Here is a 24754-nt window from a genome sequence, read left to right as displayed (position 1 = left end):
CATTTAGCACAGAGCAGCCTGAGGCCATTGCACGGGGCACCCACTAGGGCAGTCCAGGGGCCTGCTGTCGTCCGTAGGGACTCAGGGACTTTGCCTCCACCTCTCCCCTCTCCCTGCAAGCACTTTCGAGGAGGCAGCCCCACTCCCAATCCTCCTGCTGTGCTCACCCGACCCTTCTCACCCTCTGGCCCTACCCACAGTCTGCTGGGCCTAATGGCCCTGCCATTCCTGATCTGTGTCCCCTCACCCTTTCCAGCCTCCAGCCCGTGGAGGTCAGCCTTCCCCCCCGACTGTGCTTCCTTCCACCCCACTGTGTCTCTCTGGTTTCCCATGCCCACCTTGGAGGAAGAGGTACTTCTCCTCCAGACTGAGGCTCATCCCTGCCCTGGAGGGCCATGAGCCAGCCCCACTGTCAGGCATTCCCTTTCCACAGCTCCTGCTTGGCGTGTGACCCCACCCCTTCCCCAAATATGCAGGGCGTCTGGGTTCCCAAACCAGTAGCAGGTCCTGGTCACCCCTGTGGAACTCGGGCAGCATCTGTGAGTCTTAGTTTTTCCTTGTGTTGGGTGGGCCAGAATGGTGCCTGGAACATAGTAGGCACTCAACACATGCTTGTTGAATTAATGAACTAAGTAAGCAATGAATTCCTGGCCTGGCTGCCTCACCTGAGTGTTGTGCAGATCAAAGTAACTAATGGATTTTTTACAGAGTTAAAGATGCTGTTTGGACAGAAGGCGTGGGGGATGCTCAGTGGGACGCTGGCACTGTGGATTATAACCGCCGCCCTCACTTTGCAGTTTCCGCCTCCCAGATCCCTCCCTCATCCGCCCTCGTCTCTATTGCTGTACCCCACCTCTCCCCTGGCCACTGCCTCATTCCTAACTCACTTCCTCCTGTCCTTCCGCCTGCCTGAAATCCATCCTCCCCCAGGTGGCAGCTGGAATGATGTTTCTGAAGCACGAATCCGGACCCTGGGTACTCTCCACTTAGAACTTCAGGCTCCTGCTGGCTCCTAGGATAAGAGCTCCACCCCGTGTGGTGCCTGCTAGGCCCTGCCTGAAGGAGGGGGCGGTCTCCCTCTCCAGCCACTGGGCTTTGTCACTGGGGTCGTCTGCGGTGCCCTTCCCCACTGCTTCCAAACCCAACTCGTTTTCCTTTAATACCCCTTCAAAGATCCTTTCACCCTGGAAGCCTTTCCCAAACCCCAGCCCTGGATCAGATGCCCCCTACCCTGTTTCCACAGCCCCTCAGGCTCCTGCTCTCACACAGCCCCCAAGTTGTCATCTCTCACCTTCCTGCGCTCCACCCCACACCCTGCTCAGGTGTGTTTGTACTCTTAGTTCACAGAAAGCATTAGAGGGCATTTGCTGAATAAACGAGTGAGTGAATGAGTGAACTGGCAGCTCCCCCAGGCTGTGGGAACTCTGGGCTGGACCTATGGGCCTACTGAGGGAAGTGGGTAACACAGTGTGCCTCTGACCTGTCCTAGAGGTGACTTCCTTTCTGTGTGTCCCACTGGGCTCTAGGCGTCTTGCCCTGGAATTGCCCCCACCCGCAGGCCCTGCAACAGCAGTGGCTGCATCTGAACCGTTCCGGGGATTCACTACAGGTTGAGGGTAGCACAGGAGCCCTGAGAACAGAGTCTGGGGTCTGCAGAACCTTGTCACCTGGTACCCTGATCCCCACCCTGCCACCATCATCTGACCCTCATGCCCACATGCACAGGTCAGTTCTGCCCCTGCCTGACCCCCAAGACCCTTCCTGGCCTGAACTGCTCCAGCCCCTACACTGCCCTGCACCAGGAACCTGGCACTGAGCCCCAGCTCTATTGCCTAGGCTGGAATGCAGTGGCATGATCACAGCTCACTGCAGCTTCAAGCTCCTGCCCACCTCTCTGCTCCTCTGACCTGGCCCCAAGCCCTGCCTTGTGCCTTAGCCAGTCCTGCTGATGGTTCAGCTATTACCCTGCTCTTGCAGACCCCTGTCCTGGGATTTCTGGCTTCCTGGCCCAGCTACCCTGGTGCTGATCGCCTTCCCATGAGTGTCACCCCTCTGTGGGCCCCACCCATGCCTGTGGTGCCACCCTAACCCCTGCCTCCAAGCCCACAAATTGGGGCAGGCCCGGGTGCCCAGTTCTGAGTGTGTGGGTGGGGGTTTGGAAGATGAGGAGGGGTCCGTTCTGCTCAGGGGGATCTCCTAAAACTGAGGCTCCTACTCAGCCACTGGAAACGGAGGGCCCGGAGGTGGGGTTCTGGCTGTAGGTGCCCAGGGTGGGAGACACCCCGAGATAGGGGGCAGGGAGGGTTTCCTGGAGGAGGTGGTGGTGCCCTGGGTGAGCCAGTGAGGATGAGGAGGACGGGGGGCCCTCCGCGGTGGGCAGAGCAGGATGTCCAGTCTGTGCTGGGCTCCATGCCAGCCTCACGCTCACCCCCGGCACGGCCAGCCTTCGGGCGGGTATTATTAGCTCCATCTAACAGACAGGAAAACAGAGATTCCGAGAGGCTCAGAGACTTGCCTGGGGTCACCTGGCTGACCAGTGGCCTTGTCAGGCCTACACCCGGGTCTGGCATCATTCCAGGCTCATATGAAGGGAGGAAGGGAAGAGTCCGGGGAGGAAGGAAGGGAGGCGGGCACCCGCCACAAACATCAAAGCAGCTGCTGGCTGTGACTCTCCAGGGTGGGGGTGTGGGACTGGGTTGGCTTTCTGAGTCGGTCCTGCTCCCCCCGCCCCACCGTGGGAGAGCCCTCACGATGCGAGGTTCCCACCGCCCCCTCCCTGGAGAGGCCGGCAGTTTGCCTCTTCAGAGGATAATTCCCCATTATACAGAGATATTTAGCCTAATAGAAGCCGACAGATCATTCAGGGCAGTAATGTACTCCGGCTTCAAGCGTGTAGTTTCCTCAGCCTGAACTCCCAGATTAAAGGCTCCTTGCCCAGCCCGCCCCGTGCCGGTGCCTGTGACCTTGACTGCAATGATGGGGTAGGTTTCTCCCTCCCTCCTTCTCTCCTCCTCCCTTGCCAGTTTCCACCTCCCTCCCTTTCTCTCTCTTCAGAAGAAAAAAAAAAAAAAAAGATATTTTTCTTCGAAAATGTTCAGTGGAAAGGCTGTTGCTTAAACCTTGCATGCTCTGGGGACAGGCTGATGGTGCTGGGCTGCCAGCTGGACTTGGGAACACCTGGCCAGCCCAGAGCTCAGCCACAGATCGGCCGGCATGGTGGGCAGCCTGGGCAGCTGAACACTCCAGCCAGGCTGGGGCAGGGGGAGGCTGGGCAGATGGCCTTGCCCAGGGCCAGAGCTGGCCCCTCTACTCCCCCAACCCATTTCCCTGCCCCAGGACTGGCCCACAGGGGCCTGACCTGTGCCCTTCAACGAGTAGGGGATGCCTTTAATGACTGCGGAGCACTCTCAATGACTGGGGGCTCCTTGGGCCTGGGCATCTGGAGATGAGCCCAGGTAACACTAGTGGCTAGATCTGAGGGGCAGATGGCACCGGGGTAGCCTTGTTAGCCTTGCATTGACCAGGAGGGTGGCTTCCAGAGCTGCCACCTTCTGGCCCCTGCAGGGTTCCCCTGTCGATTCAGCTGTTTCTGCTGCTCTCTTTGTCCTTTCTTTGTCTCGCCTTCTCCCTCCCACCCTACAACCACTGCCTCTCTCTGCCTCCCCCTGCCCACCCCATCTGCTCACCGGGCTGCCTCTTCGAACTGCCTGGCACTTCCACGAGGCAGCAGGGAGCAGGGGACAGCACCGGATCTTTGGAATCAGTCGGCCCTGGGTTCAAATTCTGGCTCCAGCACTTATAAGCTGTTTCTTTCCATTTAATATTTCGAATTTGGACAAGTTCTTTAATCTATCCAAGCTTTCACTGCCTCACCTGAAGAGTGAGATGCTCCCACTTGGCCCTCAAGACTATCCTGGGGTCTGTCAGGGCAAACTGCTGGTCAAAAATCAAAAAAAAAAAAAAGATTATCCCGAGTGTTCAGTGTACGATGTAGTGCCAGTAGGTGGCAGCTTCCCCACCTGGCAATCCCAGGCCCCCCGGGGAGACCCTACCTCCTGACACTCCTACCTGCCCAGGTGCCCTCTCTGCCTGTCTGGTAGGAAAGGGGAAGGTGGTCAGAAGGTGGTCAGGTGGGTTCTGGTTGTCCCTGGCCCACAGCAGCCGTAGGTGTGGGGGAAGAACGACGCCTCGTGGGAGGGACCCTACTTTATTTCATTTCTGGGCAAAGCCTAGTATTTGATACTGCTCTAATTTGAAGGAACCAACTTAAGGGGCTGTGGTGAAACCACCAGGGGTAAAGGGGACAGAGTGGAGGATCAGGGCCTGTGTAACCAGGGGGGAAATCTTCTAGGCTGAGACCCCCTCCCAAGTTTTGGGGCAGGGGGCAAAGAATGCCTCTAACCTCCAGGGATGGGAGTCTTGGCAGCTGGATGGAAGCCTGGGTGGAGTGGGGAGATCCTGCATCTTCCGGGGCAGGGGTGCTGGGGATGAGGGAGGAGAAGTTCCATAGGTGTGAGGCCACAGAGGGTGTGAGGCTGATGTGCTGTGGAACCCTGGGCTGAGCCCACTCCCTCGCTGGGCCTGTTTCCTCATCGGCTAGATCAGGCTGATCATGATGCCCTACCTGCCTCACAGCGTGGGCTTCAGATCCAGGTAGAGAATCGGTGGGAGCGTACTGTGATCTGTAAAGTCTTAATAATAATAATAATAACTATATGCTGGACATTACCTTGCCTTCCCTTGACTCTCTATAACACCTGCTTCAATTCATGCAGTCTAGCCCTGATTCATGTATTGACAGAATTAAAGAAACTCATGGCAGAAATCAACCTCCCCTTTTAGTGCAAATCCCCACCCAACACACATGGTCCCCAGACCTCTGCTTGCATACCTCCAGGGACAGGAAGCTCACTGTTTCTCATGCTGAACAGAGCTCTGTCTCCCTGGAATCTTTTCTTCTTAGGCCTAGCTCTGCTGTTTGGACACACACATGCCAAGTCCCTTCGTCAGAGACTGGAAGTCCTGATCAGGCCCCTGAGGCTTCTTGAGGGGTGGGGTCTGGTTGTGAAAGCAGTCCCTGTCTATGGTAGAAGCTCTACGAGTCTTCCTCCATTACTCTCCTTTTCTTACCCCCACCCCCTCACATCCAACTCATCAACCAGTTGGTTCTGCCACAACACACTGCCCGAATCTGTCTGTTTCCTCCCTCTCTGTGCCATCCCTCTGGTTAAGGCTGTCTCCTTGTCCTCGGGCGATTGTGACACTGGTCCTCTGCCCCAGGGCTGATGCCCTTGAGTTCAGTCTCCACTTGGCAGCTCCAGACAATGAGGAAAACATCATAGCACTTCCCTGGTTAAAACCCTCCAGTTACTTTTCATTGCATTTGGGATGAAATCCAAAGCGCTTACCCTGGCCCTCAGGGCCCCAGCCTCCTGCTGCAGCTTCATTTCCCACAGAATAAATTCCAATGTGACTGCTTCAGAAAGACCTTCCTTGCCCCTCTAGCTTGAGTAACCCACCAGCCCCAGCCCAAGTCTTCTCTTTCACATTACCAGGTTTTATGATTGTTATTGCCTGTCACTCTTTGGAATTATCTTGTTTATTTGCTTATTTGTTTATCATCGGTATCCCCTGTTCCCATGAGAGTACCAAACTTGTCTGTGTTGTACCCCAGTGAATCCTAGCCCCTATAATGTACCTAGCGTATAGTAAGTGCCGAATAAGTATTTGATGCATGAATGAAAAATAACGCAGAAAACAAGAAATAGGAAGAAATAGCAGATGATGCCATTGTGGCTGTAGTAGCAGTTAATGATATGACAGTTTTGTGTGTGCGGCATGAATGAAAAATAACGCAGAAAACAAGAAATAGGAAGAAATAGCAGATGATGCCATTGTGGCTGTAGTAGCAGTTAATGATATGACAGTTTTGTGTGTGCGTGTATGTGTGTGCACACGTGCACGTGGGTGTGTAAGCTGGGAATCACCTGCCCTTTTAATCACCTGGGCCTGAAGCACCGCATGCGTGGGAGACACACATGTCCCTGTGGGCCGTGTTCATGCACACTCATAAGCACACACACAGGCATTTCGTGTTCAGTAGCAGTGTGACCTCTGGTCTAGTCTTTCGCCTGTTGGGCCTCCATTGCTCCACCTATGGAATGGGGCTGGCTGGGGCTAGAGGCAGAGGCCTGGACGCCATGGTGTGCTGAGTTTCAGTGCTTGCCGGTGGCTGGAGCACTGCAGGCAGCAGGGGGCTCGGAGGCGGGACGGAGCCTGCAGGTGTTTAATGAAGTTTACCTCTGCCCAGGGCTGCTCCCTGCTGCCCTTGGAGGTGAGGATCTCACCCAGGCAGGAGGGAGTGGTCCCAGGTCAGGACATTGGCAGAAAAGCCTAGGGACATGAGTTTTGCTGCTGGGAGGTGTATTACATTCACAGTCGAGGTCTGTCGGATGCATCCGTGACTTCAATCTGATAAGTTTTCATTTTCGTTTGTGTGCTTGTTTTTTAAAAAAACCTTTTCCTTGCTACATTTATTTTACTTCTTGAACTTTTTCCGTTCAATTGCCATAAAAAAGATTTGCCATGAAATTAAAAAGGAGGAAAACTCTCCATCTGTTTTTCCACTCCTCCAGGCAACAGCCACTCCCTCTCTGCCGCCTTATCCTCTTCCTGTAATGGCAGTACTAGACCTTGCAGAATATTTGGGAAGTAGAAGTGGCCCCAGGTTACTTAATCTCTCTGTGCCTCATTTTCCTTCTCCAAACAATGGAGGTAGTCATTGTTCCTTCACCCAGTTTTACAGATTCCATGAGTTAACTTTTAATTTGTCAAGGGCTGAGAAAGGTTCCTGGCACTTAATAAGTATGATGTACATATGTGTTTACAAAAGACGAGTAAGTAAGAAGGAAAGGGCAGCCGTCATGCTGCCATCATAGCACAAAGGGCAGCTGTAGAAGTCTGTCTTTGGCATCAGAAATCAAGGGTTCAAGCCCCACTCTGCCCACACTCTCCATGGAGCCAGGAGCACGCATGTGGTTGCTTTCTCTAAGCCCCCACTCCTCCTGTAAAGCGGGTCTGTAATCTGGACCCTACGATGCCGCAGCGTGGGTGAGGGTGACAGATGGGAGTGGGCCTCGTACACCCCGCAACCCAACCCCCACCTGCACCCATTTCTCAGTTTTCCACCTCATTATTGTCACGGAAACATTACTCAGCATCACTGCCGGCCTCTTCGTTGATCGTTTTTAATGGCTGTGTCCTACTCTCTTGGCAGGGGTGCCGTGAATCACTCCGTCATCTCTGTTGTGGAGTGTTTAGGCAGCCTGCGGTGTCTTCTGTTATAAATAACGACACTTTGCCCAAGAGGCTTCCCCTCTGAGCGACAGTTTTCCGGGACAATCTCAGGACATTCATTGGGGCTGCTTTGCTAGGGGGGCTGAGGGAGGGTCCAGTGGCAGTGGCTGGAGGAGGCAGGTCCCTTCAAGGGTGGCCTGACACCCTTCCCCAGGGACATTCCTTTCCCCAGGGACAGCCCAACTCATGGCAGCATGGATATCAGGACAGCAGGACACTCTGCTAGTGATGAGCATGATGGGAAAACACGAGGCCATGATGGGAAGGGCAGTGGGTACTATGGAGGATCAGGGCCAGGAGTTGGAGGAACTGTGTTTGCCTTTGCCACTCTCTCACTGTGTGACCTCGGGCAAATCCCTTCTCCTCTCTGGACCTCAGTTTTTCCCGTGTACCGTGGCCAGGAGGCAAGGGTTGATCCAGAGCTGTGTTGTCCAGTGTGGTAGCCACTGGTTACATGTGGCTGTTTAGATTTAAATGTAAATTAATTAAATTAAAACAAAATTAAAAATCAGTTTTTAATCACACTATTCACATCGCAATATCCACATGTGACGGTGGCTGCCGTATTGGACAGTGCAGAGGCAGAACATTGTCATCATGGTAGAAAGTTCTGTTGAACAGTGCTGGTCTAGAGATGCTTCCAGGGATCTTCCTTTGGTCTCACCTTCACCAAGGTGTGGCCACCATCTGTCCTACCTCCTGTACCCCTCGGGCCCCTTGTGAACCCTACCACTCACTCTTGTTTCTCTTCTTTTCTAGGGATCTTCTGACCATGACCTGGCTACCTTGAGTCTGCGGGGCTACACAGCCTTCAGCCTGCATCTCCAGGGCTCCGACTCTATCCAGCTCCTGGACCAGCTCCCAAGTCTACTCCTGACCACAGTCTGGGCCAAGGGGACTCCTCAAGCTTTGGGACCCAGCAGGACACAGCAGCAGTCAGGGTAGGTGGCATCCCCCCTCTACCCATTCCCTGGCTCCTGGGGATATCCAAGCCTTCTTGGTCCCTAGAACAAAAGGGATACCTTTCTGCACACTGTATCTGTCAGGATCCCTTTGATTGTAAGTAGCAAAAAACAAAAACTAAAACAAACCCTATTTCATTAAAATGAAGTTATCAGCTTATGTAACCAAAGTGTTTGGTGGTAATATGGGCTTCAGGCAGGGCTTGATCCAGTGGTTCAAATGGTGTAACCAGAACCTGGTTTTTATTTGTATTCCTTCATTCCTCTCCTTGATGATGGCTCCATGCTTAGTGGCATTTGGCATGACATAGTCAAAAGATGCCTGGCAGCAGTTTCTGGGGTAACATGCTTCTAGGTTTAGATCTAGGGTTGGGGGTGGAGACAAAATCTTCCCTGATAGAACAAATAGAAGTCCTCGAGTTGATCTCAGGGTCCTATTGGCAGCATTCAGCTCATTCTGAACCTTTAACTGAGTCCACAGGACTTAGAAACACTGATGGGCTGGGGGTCACGGTCTGTCCTTCCCCAACCATGTGACCAGGAATGAGGGATGAGTGTTTCCCAAAGGAATCTTGGGATCCTGCTGACAGGAGAAGGGAGACTCCTCCCCAACTAGGGAAGGCAAATAACAAATAATCATTCTAGATGGTGTCATAGATGGATGTGGACGTGCTGTGTGTCCTTGGACAAATCTCTATGCCTCTCTGAGCTTCAGTTTTCTCACCTGATAATGAACCTCACCTGGAGGGGTGCTGAGAGAACTACCTGAGATGATGTACAGAAAGGACTGACATCTGGCAGTTTCTCAGTAAATCCTTGTTCCCTTCTCCTTCTTGCTTCCCTCTCCAGGAAGTTTGGGACATCGCCGGTTTGGTTTTTCTGTTTGTTTCTTTCCTTTTTTTGAACTTGGAAGGAGCTGCCAGCGTGTATTGTTGATCAGAATCCTTACAGGCAAAAGCTGAGACAAGGATTTGCGTACACGAGCTGTATTGAGGGCAGGGCCTCGGGGAAAGGGAGGAAGAGAAGAGATTGGGGTAGGAATGATAGCACAGGCAAAGTTGGGCCTTGGGCTGGTCCAGGGAATCCTGGAGCATAATTCACCCACAGAATTACCCTTCCCACCCCCCACAAGGAGGTCGGGCTTTTGGGCCCCTGTATCAATCAGTCATTGGCAGTGAGCCACCCATGGGAGGGCCTGGATTGCCCAGGTGAGGTGGCCCCCATTTGTGGAGGGCAGTTCTCTAGAAAAGGGGGAGCATTGAGCTGCAGCAGTCCACCCTCAGGGCAGCTGGGGAACAGGGTGATGCACTGGCCATAGAGGGCGTCTGGGCAGCCCACCCTTTAGGGCAGGGAGGCGGAGCCTGTGTCCCAGCCTGGCCAGTTCTGGGCCTCCTGAGTGTGTTGTCTCCTCTGGTTTTTGCTCCTCCTGCCTCAGAGTGCCGGTGCCTTCTACCACAGGGGGCTGGTGATGGTATGGGACCTTGGCCCCTCCTTTGGAGAAACCTCTTCCACACCCAGGCTCTGCACTTGCCCTCCACCTGTGCTGCTTCTCCTCTAGTAATTCCTCTTCTCTCCTCTGAACCTTCACCTGCAGTTCCCCCAGCCCGTGGTTTTCTGCATTAGTCCATCTTCCAGCTCCACCCTTTTCACAGATGAAAGACCAAGGCCCAGTGTGCATTTCCTCATGCATACTCTGCTGGTCACTGCATCCCAGCACCGAAGTGCATTGCTGTCTTTGTCTTGACTGCCAGGAAGCTCATAGTCGGTTTGTGGCCCATTTCTGATAAGTGCCCAGGATGCTGTGGCATGCAGTTGCTTAATAACCTTGTCTCTGGCTTCTTCTTTCTCATTGTTGCTTTGTCCTGTTTTCTTCCTCTGTTTTTCAGCATGTGCTGCTTCTGTTGTTCTCAGCAGCCTCCAATTCTTTCGGAGGGAGATGGGGTGTAAATAACCAACAGTGGTGGGAAACGAAGCATTCAGTGCTGACTGCAGCCAAATGCTGGGCCCTTGCCTTCCTGGGGGCAGCTCGGGTTGGGGGATCTCCCCCAGGCCCAGGGCTTAGCCTGTCCCCAAGGAACACTGAAGCCTGCCGCGGTGACCCCAGTACAGTGCTCACTCTGCCCTCCGAGGGTCGGGACTAGCATTGTTCTGCTGCCCGCCCTCTTCCCTCCCTCTCCCCATCTTATCAGAAGCTAATGAAAGAGGCTGGGAAACCCAATCCTCTGGTAATTACATTTACTTAACGGGTATTCAAGTGGAGTAATGAGAAGTTTAATGCAGTGATTAGATTTTTCTTTAATTAATTAAAATGAGAGCCATGTGTCTTGCCAGCAGACCAACTTGACCCTCTGCTTGAGAGTAGCAGATACAGTGGGGGGCTTGGCTGGGTGTGTGGGGGGCTCAGGGACAGGTGCCACCTCCTGCCCTGGCCCTGCTGTCTTCAGAGGCAAGCGCAGCTCTGATGCCCATCCAGGCCAGTCTCTGAATTGGCCGTTGTTTCTGAGGTTTGTAAGTGAGTAGGCCTGGGTCAAACCTGGGTCACCCGGGGCCAGGGTTCCAACAGCCCATGCCCTCGGAGAGCTGAAAACTGAACCAGGATGGAGGTCTCAGACAGGAGAGTCAGCAAGCGTGGCTTAAAAGCAAGGAGCCACTGGGCTGAGCCTGTCCGCAAGGATAAACTGAAGCCTGATGGTCGTGGCCCCAGGACAGTGCACTATGCCTTCCAAAGGTCAGGACTAGCATTGTTCTGCTTCTCTCTTTTTCAAAAAAGGGATTTCAGGCCCTGTGACAGGAGGAGGTATTTTAGGTTGTGCATCTCAATGCCATGTGCCAGCCAACACCTTCACTTTCTTGTTCAGCCAGACCTGGATTTACCTCCATTGGCACTGGATCACCTGAGCAAATCGAATGGGGCAGTAGGTGGACAATTGGGAAATCTGACAAAACCACAAAGCACTTTTTCACTTTGGCTTGGGAGTGCATCCATGCTAGAAGGCTGACTGTCCTCTCTGTGTTTTTGAAGGCTAGGTGGGGAGGCAAGGAAGAGCTTCCCTGGTGGAGCCACTTCTGCTAGGGCAGAGGGAATCTGGAAATCCCAGCATAGCTGCCTGGAGTGGAGCATAGGACTTGCCTAGCCAGGATAGAAGGCACGCATAGTAGGGGCTCAGGAGACAGGCCCTGGCCCCTGGGGGGCAGGTTATGTTATTTTCAAAGCTCTGGGTAAGGTGGTAGAGAGTCCTGGGCTTTTCACAGTGGGGGACAGAAAATGTCCCTCATTAAGACCTGACCCCAGCCCCGCACTAAACCCTGGTCCTGGACAGATTGAACCTTGATCCTGGTTCTACAATGAGCCCTGATCTCAGTTGCACACTGAGCCTTGATTCCAGCCTCACACTGAGCCCTGATCCTGAATCAACTGAACCTTCATTCGGGTCCTACACTAAGCCCTGACCCCAGCCACACACAGAGCCTTGATTCAAGCCTCACACTGAGCCCTGATCCTGAACAGACTGAACCTTGGTCCTGGTCCTACACTGAGCCCTAGACCCCAGCCACACACTGAGCCTTGATCCTAGCCTCACACTAAGCCCTGATCCTGAACAGACTTAACCTTGATCCTGGTCCTACACCGAGTCCTGACCCTGGCCCCACACTGAGCTCAGCATTGTTGTGAATATGCCAATAGAGAAGCAGGTGCCAGGGTAGTAGGGGTAAATGGCCCTGTTTGTCCATTCCCACTGTCAAGTCTGCTCTCTCTGGACAAGACTCCTGTGCCAGGCCCTGCACTAGGCTCTGGAATTGCCTAGATGAATCAGCTATAATCCCTGCTCACAGGGCTAGTGGGGGCACAAGCAAACAGGTGATGAGAGCACCAAGTGATCAGAGCTGAGGTGGGGGAGGCCCAGGGGACTGGCAGGGACACGGCTCTGCATTCAGAGTGTTCCTCTGGCAACACGTGGGAGATGGAGGTGCTGGAGGCAGGGACCAGTGAGGGGGCTGCGATGGGGTCCCCGAAGAGGCAAGGATGGTGCCCATGGGCGGTTTAGGGAGTCTAGGGTAAGTGTTCTCCCAGCATAACTGACTGTGACCCCCCAGACCACCTCAGCTCATGGTGAACCAAGGGACTTACCTGTGAGAGGGTTGATGGTGGGGGCACTGGGCTGATGATGACACCTTGCAAGGGAGGCAGGTGTATACATTCCGTGGAAGAAGAAACAGAAACACAGGCACTGCCTGATGCCTCTTGGCTTGAAATAGCAAGGCTGGGCATGCTCCCGAGTCTTGCCTGCCCCCAGGCCTACACGCTGGTATTGCTGGGGGTGAACTTGCAGTAGGAGCTGGGGGCTTCTTTATGACTCCTCCACTCTCGCCTCGGTGAACATAGCCTGGGCATCAGTGGGAGCAGGGGAGCCAGCCAGGGGAGTCTGGGCCAGTCAGCTTGGCATCCAGGGCTGGGGCAGGGCTTCCAGCACAGTTCAGGTTCTCGGAGCAGGGGGAGTGGGGAGGGCCTCAGTTGGGTGGGGGACGGGACATCAGGCTGAGGCCTCCGACCACAGACTCAGGGCTTGGGACTAGCCCAGGAAGGAGGATCTTCTGCCTCCTTCACCCTCCCCTCCCCACTCCGGGTCCCACCCCTGTGGATTTCCAGGCACTCACACCCATTCCCCTCCTGCCATGCTCCAGCTGATTCCAAATAGCTGGGCTGGAGAAGCCATCCAGACAGCCGCCTACCACCCACCTGGGGAAGCCCAGGCCCCGGGAGGGTAGGGACCTGCTCAGGATCATGGGGCTCTGCCTCCTGCATTGAAGAGTCTGAAATCCCATTATCTTGAATTTACACTTTTACTTATTTATTTTTTAAAAATGAGGCTCACTGTGTTGTCACCTAGGCTGGAGAGCAGTGTTGCGATCATGGCTCACGGAAGCTTCAACCTCCTGGGCTCAAGTTATTCTCCCACTTTAGCCTCCCGAGTAACTGGGACTACAGGTGCACCACCATTCCTGGCTTTTTTTTTTTTTTTTTTAAGATAGGGTCTTATTATGTTGCCCAGGTGGTCTCGAACTCCTGGCCTCAAGTGATCCTCCCGCCTCAGCCTCCCAAACTGTCAGGATTACAGGTGTGAGCCACTGCACCCTGCCTAAAGTTATACTTTAAACAAGGATTCTATGTGTTTGAATACCTGGAGGCCTTCAAGGGCGTGCATGCACACAAGTTCACTGGTACACAGGCAGACCCCCCCCCCAGGGAGCACCATGCCTGAGACATGTCCACTGCCTCCCTGGGTTTCAGGTGCTGTAAACCACTGTCTCAGTTAGTCCCCTCAGCAGTCTGTGAGGCTGGGTTATCCGTCCACAGGTGAGGGAGCCAAGGTCCTGGAAGTAGGCCACAGCCACACTGCTAACTGCTAACTGCAAAGGCGGAGCTGGCCTGACAAGCTCAGATCCTCAGATCTCGGGCAAGCTACCTCCTCCACAGTTCACGCCTTCCTTGCTGGGCTGGAGGCACAGCTCCTCCTCCGTCTTTCTCCAAAGGCCTCTAGCATGCCCACCTACCCCATCCCCTGCGGCCTCCCACCTTGCTCCAGCCACAACCAATGACTCTTAACCCCACTCCCCACAGCCACCCCCTCCAGGCCCTTGCTCAAGCTGCCTCTGGCCCCTGGAGCTTCCCTCCCCCCACTCTGTCTGCCCACACCCTCCATCCTTCTAGGCTGGACCCAGGTGCCACTGCCTTCGTGGAGACCCTGTGCACACTCACCCAGAGTGTACACACTCGCTCAGATCCCCGAGCCCTCCCTGGGCACTGCCTTGAGCTTGTTGCCCAGCCCCTTCTAGGCTCCTGGCCTCCCTGCGTCTGACTTGGCAGCTGCATGGAGGGCAGGGGAGTCTCTTTGCCCTAGCTTCCTGGGCCAGTTGACCCCTGGGCCTGGCACACAGTAGGTGCATGGGAGGTCACTGGGGTCCTTGCCTGGAGAGGGACTGCACCTCTACAAACCCATCCCTTTCCTTAGCAGTCCCGGGTCAGCTGGCTGTTTTGGGGCTGGTCCCCACCCCCAGCCCTGCTCCTCCGCAGGAGACCAGCCCTCAGGGTCCTAATTTAGTCCTGGCTGGCTGGGGACGGAGGCTGGCTTCTGACCCCAACAGACCCTGGTGCACCTTACACCGCGCCCAGGTTCTGCAGGGGTGGGGGAGTGGTTGCGGGGAAAGCAAATCCCAGTTTTGGGCTCACAGGCCAGTCTTGGGGCCTGGCAGGTACAGGGACCAGGGTTTTCCAGCCCTATGTCCTAAGCGCTAGTAGAAGGCTGCATGGGATCCTCTGCCTAGGTCCACTTACCCCTTCTAATTACTGGCTGTGTGAGCTTGAGCAAGTCATGTAACCGCTCTGTACCTCAGTTTCCCCATCTGTTAAATGAGATGATAATAAACCTATCTCAGAGGGTTGCTAGGAGGATTCAATGAGTCAATACAATGCAAGGCACGTTGCACAGCCCTCAGTGAATGGTGTGCACTTCCTAAATGTTGACTATCACCACTGTTACATGTTATAGGAGCAATGGGCCCACGAAGGCGGAGTGTGGGGGAGTGTTTGGGGAGAGTTTCCAGAAGGGGTGACACCTGAGCAGTTACTTAAAAGGTGAGGCACAGAAGGCAGGAAAGGACATTCCAGGAAGAGGGACCCATCCAGGACAAAGGCCTAGAGGCAGCTTGGGGGACATGTAAGGGAGTTGGGAGCATCTGGATTTAAGGTAAGACTGGAAAAGGGGAGACCAGAGCTGGGGGTGCCCAGAGGCTGTGTCCTTAGGGTCCTAGGGTGTCACGCTAGGGAGTTTGAACTTTGTCCTGCAGCCTGTGAGGGGTTATGGGAGGAGGAATTTTTTCTTTTTTACCATAAAAGCAATATTTGCTTAAGCACAATGATAAAATGGAAACAATATGGAAGTGTGTCCTGTAAAATAGGAAAGTCCCCCTTTGCTTTTAAAGCCCACTCTGCCAATGTCCCACTGCTGTTGGCCTGGTATGTTTCAGAACATTTTCTGTGCTGTTGCAAACATATTTATTGTGTATTACTAAGAAAGGAAACGGAATCATATTATGCACATTACTCCACCAGTTCCATTTTTCACTTCGCAGTATATTGTGGGCATTAGTCAATGTCACGGCACCCAGATCTGCCGTGTTCTTTTTAATCGTTGCCTAATATTCCATTGTTTGTACAAAGCATAATTTATGTAACTAGTCCTGGGTTGATGGATATTTAGGTTGTCTTCCATTTTTCACTCTTGCAAATAATGCTTCGGGGAACATCCTTGTATATATCTTGCTGACACCCGTAGCTTTTCCGCAGGATAGATTTCTAGATGCAGAGTGGCCAGGGTGAAGGGTCTGCCTGCTCCGTTTTTAGAGCAACCTTGCTCTTCCCAAGGTTGGGCCAGCTGACGCTGCCCCCTTGGTATCCGAGAGTGACCATTTCCCCACACTGTCCTCCGCATTGAACATTCTCAATCTTTCAGATATCTGCCGATCTAGAAAACTATCTCACTATGGTCTCCACACTCACTCCGCTCCTCCCCAGTGAGGCTGAGTGTCTTTTTGTGCAGTTTCTGCCCATGGGTATTTCTTCCTCTGTGAATGGACTGTTCACATCCTTTGCCCATTTTTCTTTTCTTTTTGCCTTTTTCTTATTGATATAAAAGAGCTTTTAGTGCATTAGGAATTTAAAAAACTTTTGTCTGTTTTGTGTGTTGGAAATATTTTCCCTAGTCTGCTGTTTGTCTTTTTTAACTTTGTCTGTGGTATCTTTGGCCATAGAGAAGCTTTAGATCTTTATTTAGTCAAATCTGTCAGGCTGCTCCTCAGGGCTTCGGAGTTTCGCGTCTGGCCTGGCGAGGCTTGCTGGGCTGGTTTTAAGTGGAGCGGGGATGAGGTCATATTTGTGACTGGGAAAGGCCGTCCTGATTGCCACTGTGTGGATGGGGGTGACTGGGGGACTGCAGGCAGGAGGATAAGAAGCAGCTGAGACCCTTGTGTCCAGAAGGGGGTGGGAAGACTTGGGGAGAAGATGAGTTTGAGAAATATTCAGGAATTGGCTGACTGTGGTGATAGGATGCGAGGTGAGAGAGGGAAAGAGAGGACTCTAGAGTGATGCTTGGGTGTTTGGCTTGGGGGGCTACAGACCTGATGCCACCACCACCCTGAGTTGGGGACAGGACTAGGGAGGGAATTGCATGCAGGTGCACATGAGTGATCACCTTGGCAGGGCCACATGTACATAGGAGCACATACATGCACACATATGTACATGCTTGGAAATTCTGGAGATTGGTGCCTCTGTACTGTGGCCCCGTGGGCGTCTGGTTTTTGTGAAGTACCTATTCTCTACCAAGTACTGTACGAGACACTACACACACACACACATACTTTAATCTCTACTGCCATATGAGTATGGCATTAGAGATAGGGAACCAGTCCCAGAAAGGGTAAGTAATTTGCTGAAGGTCACAGAGTCAGTAAGTGGCAGAAACAGGAATTTTTCTCCATCTTGGATCTAACCACCCACAGACAGAATTTCTGCCAATGGCATTGAGGAGGAGCTTCCATTCATTTCCAACCTCACCACCGCGGTTTTATCAGGGACTCTTAAGGATGAGTGCTGGAGCTGGACTACCTGGGTTTGAAACGACCCCATTCCTTTCAAGATATTTCACCTTTCCATGCTTCAGCTTCCCCATCCTGGAAACCAGGATGGTCAAGGTACCCGCCTCGAGGGCATGTGTGGGAAGCAGATGAGTTAGCAGAAGGAAAGCGCTTAGCCCAGGGGGCTCACTGGGTGCGATTTATGGGGACCATGATGATTATGACAACCACAGTGGCAATGGTGTTCACCCCTCACCTGGGTGTCTGCCACTTTCCCTCCTCCACTCCCCTCCCCTCCACCCTCCCTCCGCCTGTCCCCTCTTTCCTGTGCCAGCTCTTCCTGCATTCCCATAGGCACTGCCTTCACCATTTGCCTCTGAACCTTTGTCCTCTGTTTTCAGCCCCCCACACCCTTGGCAGACAGTGAACTAAAGCCCAATCAATCAGCAAAAACCATTCAAGGGAAAACGATTCATGTTGCATTCAGGGACTCCTCCTTCAAAGCGATTCTAGCCAGGCATTTTCCAAGAGCCTGTGCATTCATCCCAACATTGCCTGGGCCTCTGTGAATCAGACCATAAAGTCGAAGCCTACAACCCCTTCCTCCCTGAGTGAGATGCTCAGTGGACTTTGGACCTGAGGGTCTGAGCTGACCCCAGCCCAGCCAACTCCACTCTAGCCAGGAGCCATCCTTGCATCCCTGACCAGTTCCTTATCTCAAGCCTATCTGAGCAAATGCTGTAGCCATGATGGTGGACTCAAGGTGTCCAAGCAGGGTGAAAACCTCAGCCTGCACCCAATTAAACATGTCTCCTTTACAAAAAAAAAAAAAAAAAAGCACAAACAAATAAACAAAAAACACCACACACACACACAGAGAAATGACCAAATGTACGATTTTGAATTTCTCATCATCAAAATTAACTCCCAAGTAGATAGATGCTCAAGGCAAAGAATGGAGCAGAGACTGCTGGTTTCCTGGTGTGACTTTGTTTTCAGTTGCACTGGATCAGTCACACCTGTTGATCTTGTAGGTGGATTCCACTGCCACCAAGGCTTACTTATTGGGGAAAGAGAGAAGTCGCAGGGGCATTTATCAACAGGAAGGGCTTTCCCTTGAGTTGCCTGCTAGTGCCCCTGTTATCTTAAGGGGTAGCCTCTTCTCCTTGTTTCTCGTGTTGTCCCACAGGAGCACACAACATTTAAGGTGATAATTGCCAAAGTAAAACACCAGTAAGTTCAAAATATAAACCTGCAATTAAGCTTACAGCTCCAAGGCACTGTGGCCTTGTGGAGTTTTCCTTATCTCCCTGAGTTGTGGACAAATGACTTGGAGGCCCCAGAACCTTTCTGGGAGCTGGTCCTAGACCCAAGTCAAGGATAGAGCTCTGAAGATGCCCCAGCCTTTGCCCTAAAGTCAAGTTCAGGCCCTCGAATGTAGGCATAGGCCCCAACTCTCATGGAGATGCCACCACCTGCCTCAGCTCACACCTCCCTTCTCCATGTGGGGAAGGTCCTTCTGGTGGAGCCCATTGCAGGGCCTGGAAGATCTCCCTTTTCCTTGTGGATACGGAACTCTTGAACTTGGGAACTGAGATTATTCTACCCCCGCTGAAATTTTAGTTACTTAGAGTCTCCCAAATGGGGCTTAGTTCTCTCATTCATAAAGTCATCCAAACATGTTCTAACAACAAATGCAGCAAGGTGACCTGCTCCCAAAGGGGCACTGGGGATGTTGTAGGATAGGCAAGGTTGTGCCGCACTAACCGGTACTGTCTGAACTCTCAGCGATTTAACGCAACAAAGGCTCTCTTCCTTCCTCCGTTTACCACATGAACTCACACTCCATTCCCGGTGTGGGATGTGGGCAGGGTGGTGGAGCTCTGGTCCACACAACAATTCAGGGACCTAGGCTGCCAGGAGCTCCATCATCTTGTAGCCCCTTCCAGAACATGTGACTTCCAGTCGCCATGGCAGAGAAGAGACAATGATGAGGTCTCGCACGGGCTCTGAAATGCTTTGGCTCAGCAATGACACGCATCGCTTTTGTTCACAGCCCGTTGGGCAGAACTTCTCATATGGCACAACTCTAAAGGGGCTGAGGAAATGCCAAGGAAATGTGCTGACATTCAGTGAGCAATAAAATTCTCTGGTACAAAGGCTGTTATGGGACCATTTTCAGAGCCAGGTTTCAGAAGAGCCAAGGCCGTGACTCCTCTTTATTCTCTCCACCTGGGGCATATCGAGTGGTTGCCATGGGCTGTGTAATATCCTGATCACATCTATACTGTCCGGAAGGTGAGGAAGAGGATGGATTCTAGTGGGAAGCTAATCAGGGAGCTTCCAGATACAGAGTGTACAAGGACAATGGATCCCTCCATGGGTGTTGCATGTAGGGTTTGGCCAAGGACCTAGTCAGGTGTTCTGACTCCAGGACACCTGGGATCAAGGACTGGCTCTCCCCTCATTAACTGTGTGACCTTGAGCTAGTTGCCTCTCTCTACCTTAGTTCTCTCTTCTGTAAAATGGGAATATTGATAGCATCTCTGTCTTTTGGGGCAGTTGTGAGGACTAAGTGAGTTACTATGAGTAAAGCACTCAGAATGGTGCTAGGCAAATGCTAAGGGCTCTATAAATGTTAGCTATCACCACCTCCACAACAGTCATCACCACCATCATTGTCATTATCATTATCCAGTACCAGATGCTATTCTAGGTATTGGGGGAATGAACACCAAGGTCTCTGCTTTCACATGTAATGGAAGAGATGGAAAGTAAACAGGTAAATAATTTAAATAATTAAGATGTTTATCTCCAATAGTGATGGCGCTAAAAAAATAAATCAGGCACATGAAAAGATAGATGCTCATCATTATTAGTCATTAAGGAAATGCAGATTAAAACCACAATGCAGGCCGGGCGTGGTAGCTCACACCTGTAATCCCATCTCTTTGGGAGGCCGAGGCGGGTGGATCACCTGAGGTGAGGAGTTCAAGACCAGCCTGGCCAACATGGTGAAACCCCATCTCTACTAAAAATACAAAAATTAGCTGGGTGTGGTGGTGCGCGCCTGTAATCACAGCTACTCAGGAAGCTGAGGCAGGAGAATCACTTCCCCACCAGGGAAGTGGAAGTTGCAGTGAGCCGAGATTGCGCCACTACACTCCAGCCTAGGCGACAGAGCGAGACTCCATCTCAAAGAAAAACAAAACAAACAAACAAACAAAAAAAACCCCCGAAAAACCCCACAATGCAATACCACTACATATCATTACATTGACTTTGAAAATGGCTAATACCAAGTGTTGGCAAGGGTACAAAGCCACTGGAACTCTCCTAGGTTGCTAGTGGGAATGCAAAATGGTGTAGCCAACTTGGAAAACAGTTTGGCAGTTTCTTATAAAGTTAAAAATAGGCTTACCACACAACTCAGCAATCCTACTTTAGGTGCTTAACCAAGAGGAATAAAAACTTACATTCACACAAAAACCTGTATGTGAATACTTATAGTGGCTTTATTCATAGTCTCCAAAAACTGGAAACGACACAAATGCCCTTCAGCTGCTGAATGGATAAACAATGGAGTACTACACAGCAACAAAAAAGAAAGACATTTGGTTTCAAGAGGCAACACAGATATTAATCAATCTGAAATGCATTATGCTGGATGAACGAAACCAGACTCAGAGGGCTATGTTTAGATGACTCCATTTGTATGACACTCTGGAAAACGCGAAACGACAGGAACAGAAAACAGATCAGTGGATGCCAGGGGTAGGGGCTGGGAGGAGTTGACTACAAAGAGACAGCATGCAGGGATTTGGGGGTGACAGGATTGTTCTGTACCTTGATGACTATAGTGGTTACACAGCTGCACGCAGTTGTCAAAACTCATAGACTGTGCACTAGAGAGGGTCAGTTTTACTGTAGGATAATTATACCTCAATAAACCTGATGGAAAAAGTTTGCTGTGGGACTGTTGAAACAAGGAAAACCAAATGACAAGTCAATCTGTCAGGGCAGTGCGACACAGTGAGGACGGCTTCCTCCAGGGTGACCTATGGAAGACTTTGGAGACTGTGAAAAGGAGGTGGTCACAGAGAGCTTTCTGAGGAGGTGGCAGGTTGCCGTGTGGCCTGGAGGGGAGGTGAGGGTGGCCCACAGATCAGGGCTGGGTTGGGCAGTGCCCTGTGGGCCAGGTTAGGGGGCTTCACCCTCCTCTGGGCATAGTGGGTGCCACTGAGGGCATAGGCAGAGGGTGATTGAAGCACAGGTGTGGGCAGGATGGTCCAGGAGGTGGGAGGAAGGGAGATAGCACCTGTGGCCATGTCTAGGATGAGTGATGGGGGTGCAGTGAAGAATGAGGAAGGGTGGATCGGGGAGTCACAGAGAGAGTGTTCCTAAGGGAGGTCAGCTGCCAGAGACCACAGGCTGAGGTGGGAGAGCTGGGGGGGCTGATGGGGTCCTTGGGGACCTTGCTGAGGATATTGAGGGGTGCTGGGGCTGAGGACATGTAAGTGAAGCTTCCAGGAGGCAGAGGACAGATTTGTTGGTAGCAGTGGGAGTCTTAGAGAGAATGGGGTGGGGTTGTCTGTCTGTGTATCTGTGCACGTGAACAAAACTTGCAGAGTTGGGACTGACCTTTGGAGGATATGGAGAGACAGTGAGAAGGTTAGAGGCTTAGACGGGGCCTTGAATGCCAGGCCAGGGAGTTCATGCTCCTGAGGGTGTGATCGGTTAAGGGCTGGCCACTCCAGGGTGCTGGGGAGTGGGTAGGGATGGCACTGAGGAGCATGTGCTGTGCTGGGAGGCAGCACCTGAGCCCCACTGGGCTGGGCAATGGGGATCCACCGTGGGGAGCTGTGCTGAGGTGGGCCTCACCCGGGGTAGCAGGAAGCCCCATCTTTGCCCCACTAACCTTGCTCTTCCCCCACAGTGCATGCTGGGACCGCGACGGACAGGCTGCTGTACCCCAGGCCCCCAGAGGCCAGTCTGTTTGCCTCCCGGCGCCATCTGACCCAGGTAGGGGAGAGCGAGGCAGGCTCACCCTGCCTCATGCTTCCGTGCTGGGTGGGAGGCTCTGGGGGTGAGGACCAGGTCCCCCGACTCAGGCTGGCCTTTAGTGAATGAGCCCCTGCCAGGGGCCTTGGTGGGGGACACAGTGTGAGAGTTGAAGGCCCCAGCAGCAGAGGGGCCTCCTATGGAGGAGTTCCTGATGTCTGAGAAGGAAGGCCACCCCTCAGCCATTCTTCGTCACCAGGCTGTGTCCCCGAGATGCTGAGAGGCACTGGGACACGCCATCCCTGCAACCCCAGCATTGTGTCCCGTGCTCACTGCGTTTGCTCAGGCTGTTTTGCGCCACACACCCGCCGAGTGCCTTGGCTCAGAAGGTTTTGCTATTCAGCTCCCTTTGCTGTCACCTGGCTTTTCACTGCCGCTGCAGTGCCTGATGGTGCTAACTCTGGAAGTTCCCAACTCTCTGTGGGACATCCCTCAGCACCCGGAATGAGCCTGTCTCAACTTTCAGTCCCCCTCTGTGGTGGGCCTGAGAGAGGTCATTTCTCCACCACTCCTGGACATCCCAGGTGAAGGCTTTCTGCCTGGTGCCATATCCCCCCAAGGGATGGGATGGGGTAGCAGGTAGGGTTGCCAGAAAAAAATACTGATGTCCAGTTAAATTTGGACTTCAGATAGACAACAAATAATTTTTCAGTGTAAATATATCTCAAATATTACATGGCACATACAATTTTGTTTGCCAAATCTGGCAACCCAAGTTGGGGGGCTGAACCCCCAGTCTCCCTCCTCCTCTGGCCAGACCTCCTTGCTGGGCTCACCCTGGCCTCCTCAGATCAGCTGTTGCGGGTGTCCTGGAGCCAGGGGCAACCAGCCTGCCCAGGCCATAATCAAGGGGCATTTCCTGCTCCCCCAGCTGCCGCAGGCTGTCCCTAGGACAGAGACCTGGCGGCTCTCACTGGGGCTGGGGCAGCCGTCCTGATCTTTGGGCATGCTGCAGGGTTCCTCGTCTTCCCCCATCTGGCTCTCTGACGGCAGAGTCCAGGCTGAGGAGGTCATGGGACAGGGCGGGTTGGGCCTTTGTGCCTGCGAACAGAGCTGAGAGACAGGCATGGAGCTGTGAAAGGAACCAGGAATAGAAAATTGCTTCATGAGCTTGGAACCCAGAGCACTCTGGGGAGCCAGAGTGGGGGTGGGGGTACCAGGGATGAGGCAGTGACAAGTTATGGAGGGCTTGGAATGGCTTACTTCTGCACCCTTTAATATTGGGGAGTCACAGAAGGTATTTTCTCCCTGAGCAGAATCATTTTTCTGATTATTAAGGTAATATGTTCTCTATATGTTATCTATCTATCTATTCATCCGTCTATCTAGCCATCTATCTCTTGGTATTTAAAGCATGCAGTTCAAGCCCTTTCTGTAGTCTTTTCCTGCCAAGAGCTAACACTGATAACTCGTTTGATATGTCCCCTTCCAGACTTTTTTCTATGTACTTATCAACATATTTTAAAAGGAAAAACTTGGGCTCATATTAGTTATACTGTTCCAGCACTTGATTTTTTACCTAACAATGTCATGTGGATCATCCCAGGTCCTTCCATAGAGTTCTTTCCCATCCTTTTACATCCCTTGTATGATGGTCTGCAAATTATTCATCAGTTATTAATCCTGTTGGCAGCCGTTTAGGTTGTTTCTGGCATTCGGTTATTTATAAACCTCACTCAGGGAACCTCTGGGTTTGCACATCTGTGTGTGCTTGTGCTGTAGTTCTTTTGGGAATGTTTCTGGAAGTGGACTTCCTGAGTCAGAGGGCACCCACATTTCCACATTTGATTTGTTCTGGAAAGCCAGATCAACCTGCAGAAGGTTGAGCCAATTTATGCTCCTACAAACTGTGTGCAAAATGCCCCATTCCCTCACCCTTGCCAATCACAGGAATTATTAATCACTTAATCCCTGCCAATTTGACAGATAAAAATGATTTTACTTTATGTTTCTTAGACTGCTAATGAGGTTGAGCATATTTGCATATGCTTGTTGGCCATTTCTGTTTCTTCACTTGTAAATTGCTTGTTCATGTCAAGTCCTCTGCTCCTGTATCCATTCATTCAGGAAGTATTTACTGAGCACTTACTATGTGTCAGACACTGTTTTGGTTAGGGACCAAACAGTGAACAAAACTGATGAAATATACCTGCTCCAAGGAATGTAAGCTGTGATGGAGGAGAGACAGACAAGGAAAAAATACAGCATGCATATGGGAGTGTTAAGTTCTAAGGAGAAAAATAATCAAGCAGAGGGGGGGATGGGAAGTGTTGGGCAACTTGGACATGGTCATCAGGGAAGGTGTCTTCGAGAGGTGGCATTTAAGTAAAGACCTGCAAGAAGCGAGAGACTGAGTTGGGTGGATGTTTAGGGGGAATCGCCTTCCAGAGGGAACAGCAGGTCTGAGGACCCTGAGTCAGAAGCAGACCTGGCTTGTGGGGACATGGCAAGAAGGCTGGTGTGGCCGGAACAGGGTGAGTGAAGGAGAGAGTGGGCCATGCAGCTGAACAGGGACCACGCGCTCATCACTCAGGACCTGCAGGCCACCTGGAGGACTTGACTGTTACCCAGAATGAAGTGGGGAAAGCCATGGAAGGTTCTGCATAGTGACATGGCATGATTGGAATTACATTTTAACCAGATCCCTCTGGCAGCTGTGAAGCAGGGAGATCTGACAGGAGGCTGTTTGTTGCAGTGATCCAGGGAGGAGGCGATGGAAGCCTGAACCAGGGAGTCTTGGT

At 52.3% G+C, this 24754-nt stretch overlaps 1 protein-coding gene across 11 annotated transcripts in view; it reads left to right on the top strand.

The window, feature by feature from the left end:
• The window catches only part of LINGO1 (leucine rich repeat and Ig domain containing 1), a 207255-nt gene that overhangs the window by 121321 nt on the left and 61180 nt on the right, over positions 1-24754 (top strand). For 6 of the 11 annotated variants that reach the window (XM_025390119.1, XM_025390116.1, XM_025390117.1 and 3 more), the window contains 2 exons: positions 8116-8297; positions 21889-21974. The gene's annotated coding sequence lies outside the window, so the exon portion shown is untranslated. Of the gene's footprint in view, positions 1-2456; positions 2562-2803; positions 2982-8115; positions 8298-21888; positions 21975-24754 lie in introns of those variants that run through there. The other 5 variants (XM_025390125.1, XM_025390126.1, XM_025390120.1 and 2 more) reach the window with 4 other exon arrangements.

This window comes from Theropithecus gelada, chromosome 7a, assembly GCF_003255815.1.
Source record: "Theropithecus gelada isolate Dixy chromosome 7a, Tgel_1.0, whole genome shotgun sequence".
Lineage (NCBI taxonomy): Eukaryota > Metazoa > Chordata > Mammalia > Primates > Cercopithecidae > Theropithecus > Theropithecus gelada.
This window is presented reverse-complemented; position numbering and strand designations above follow the sequence as displayed.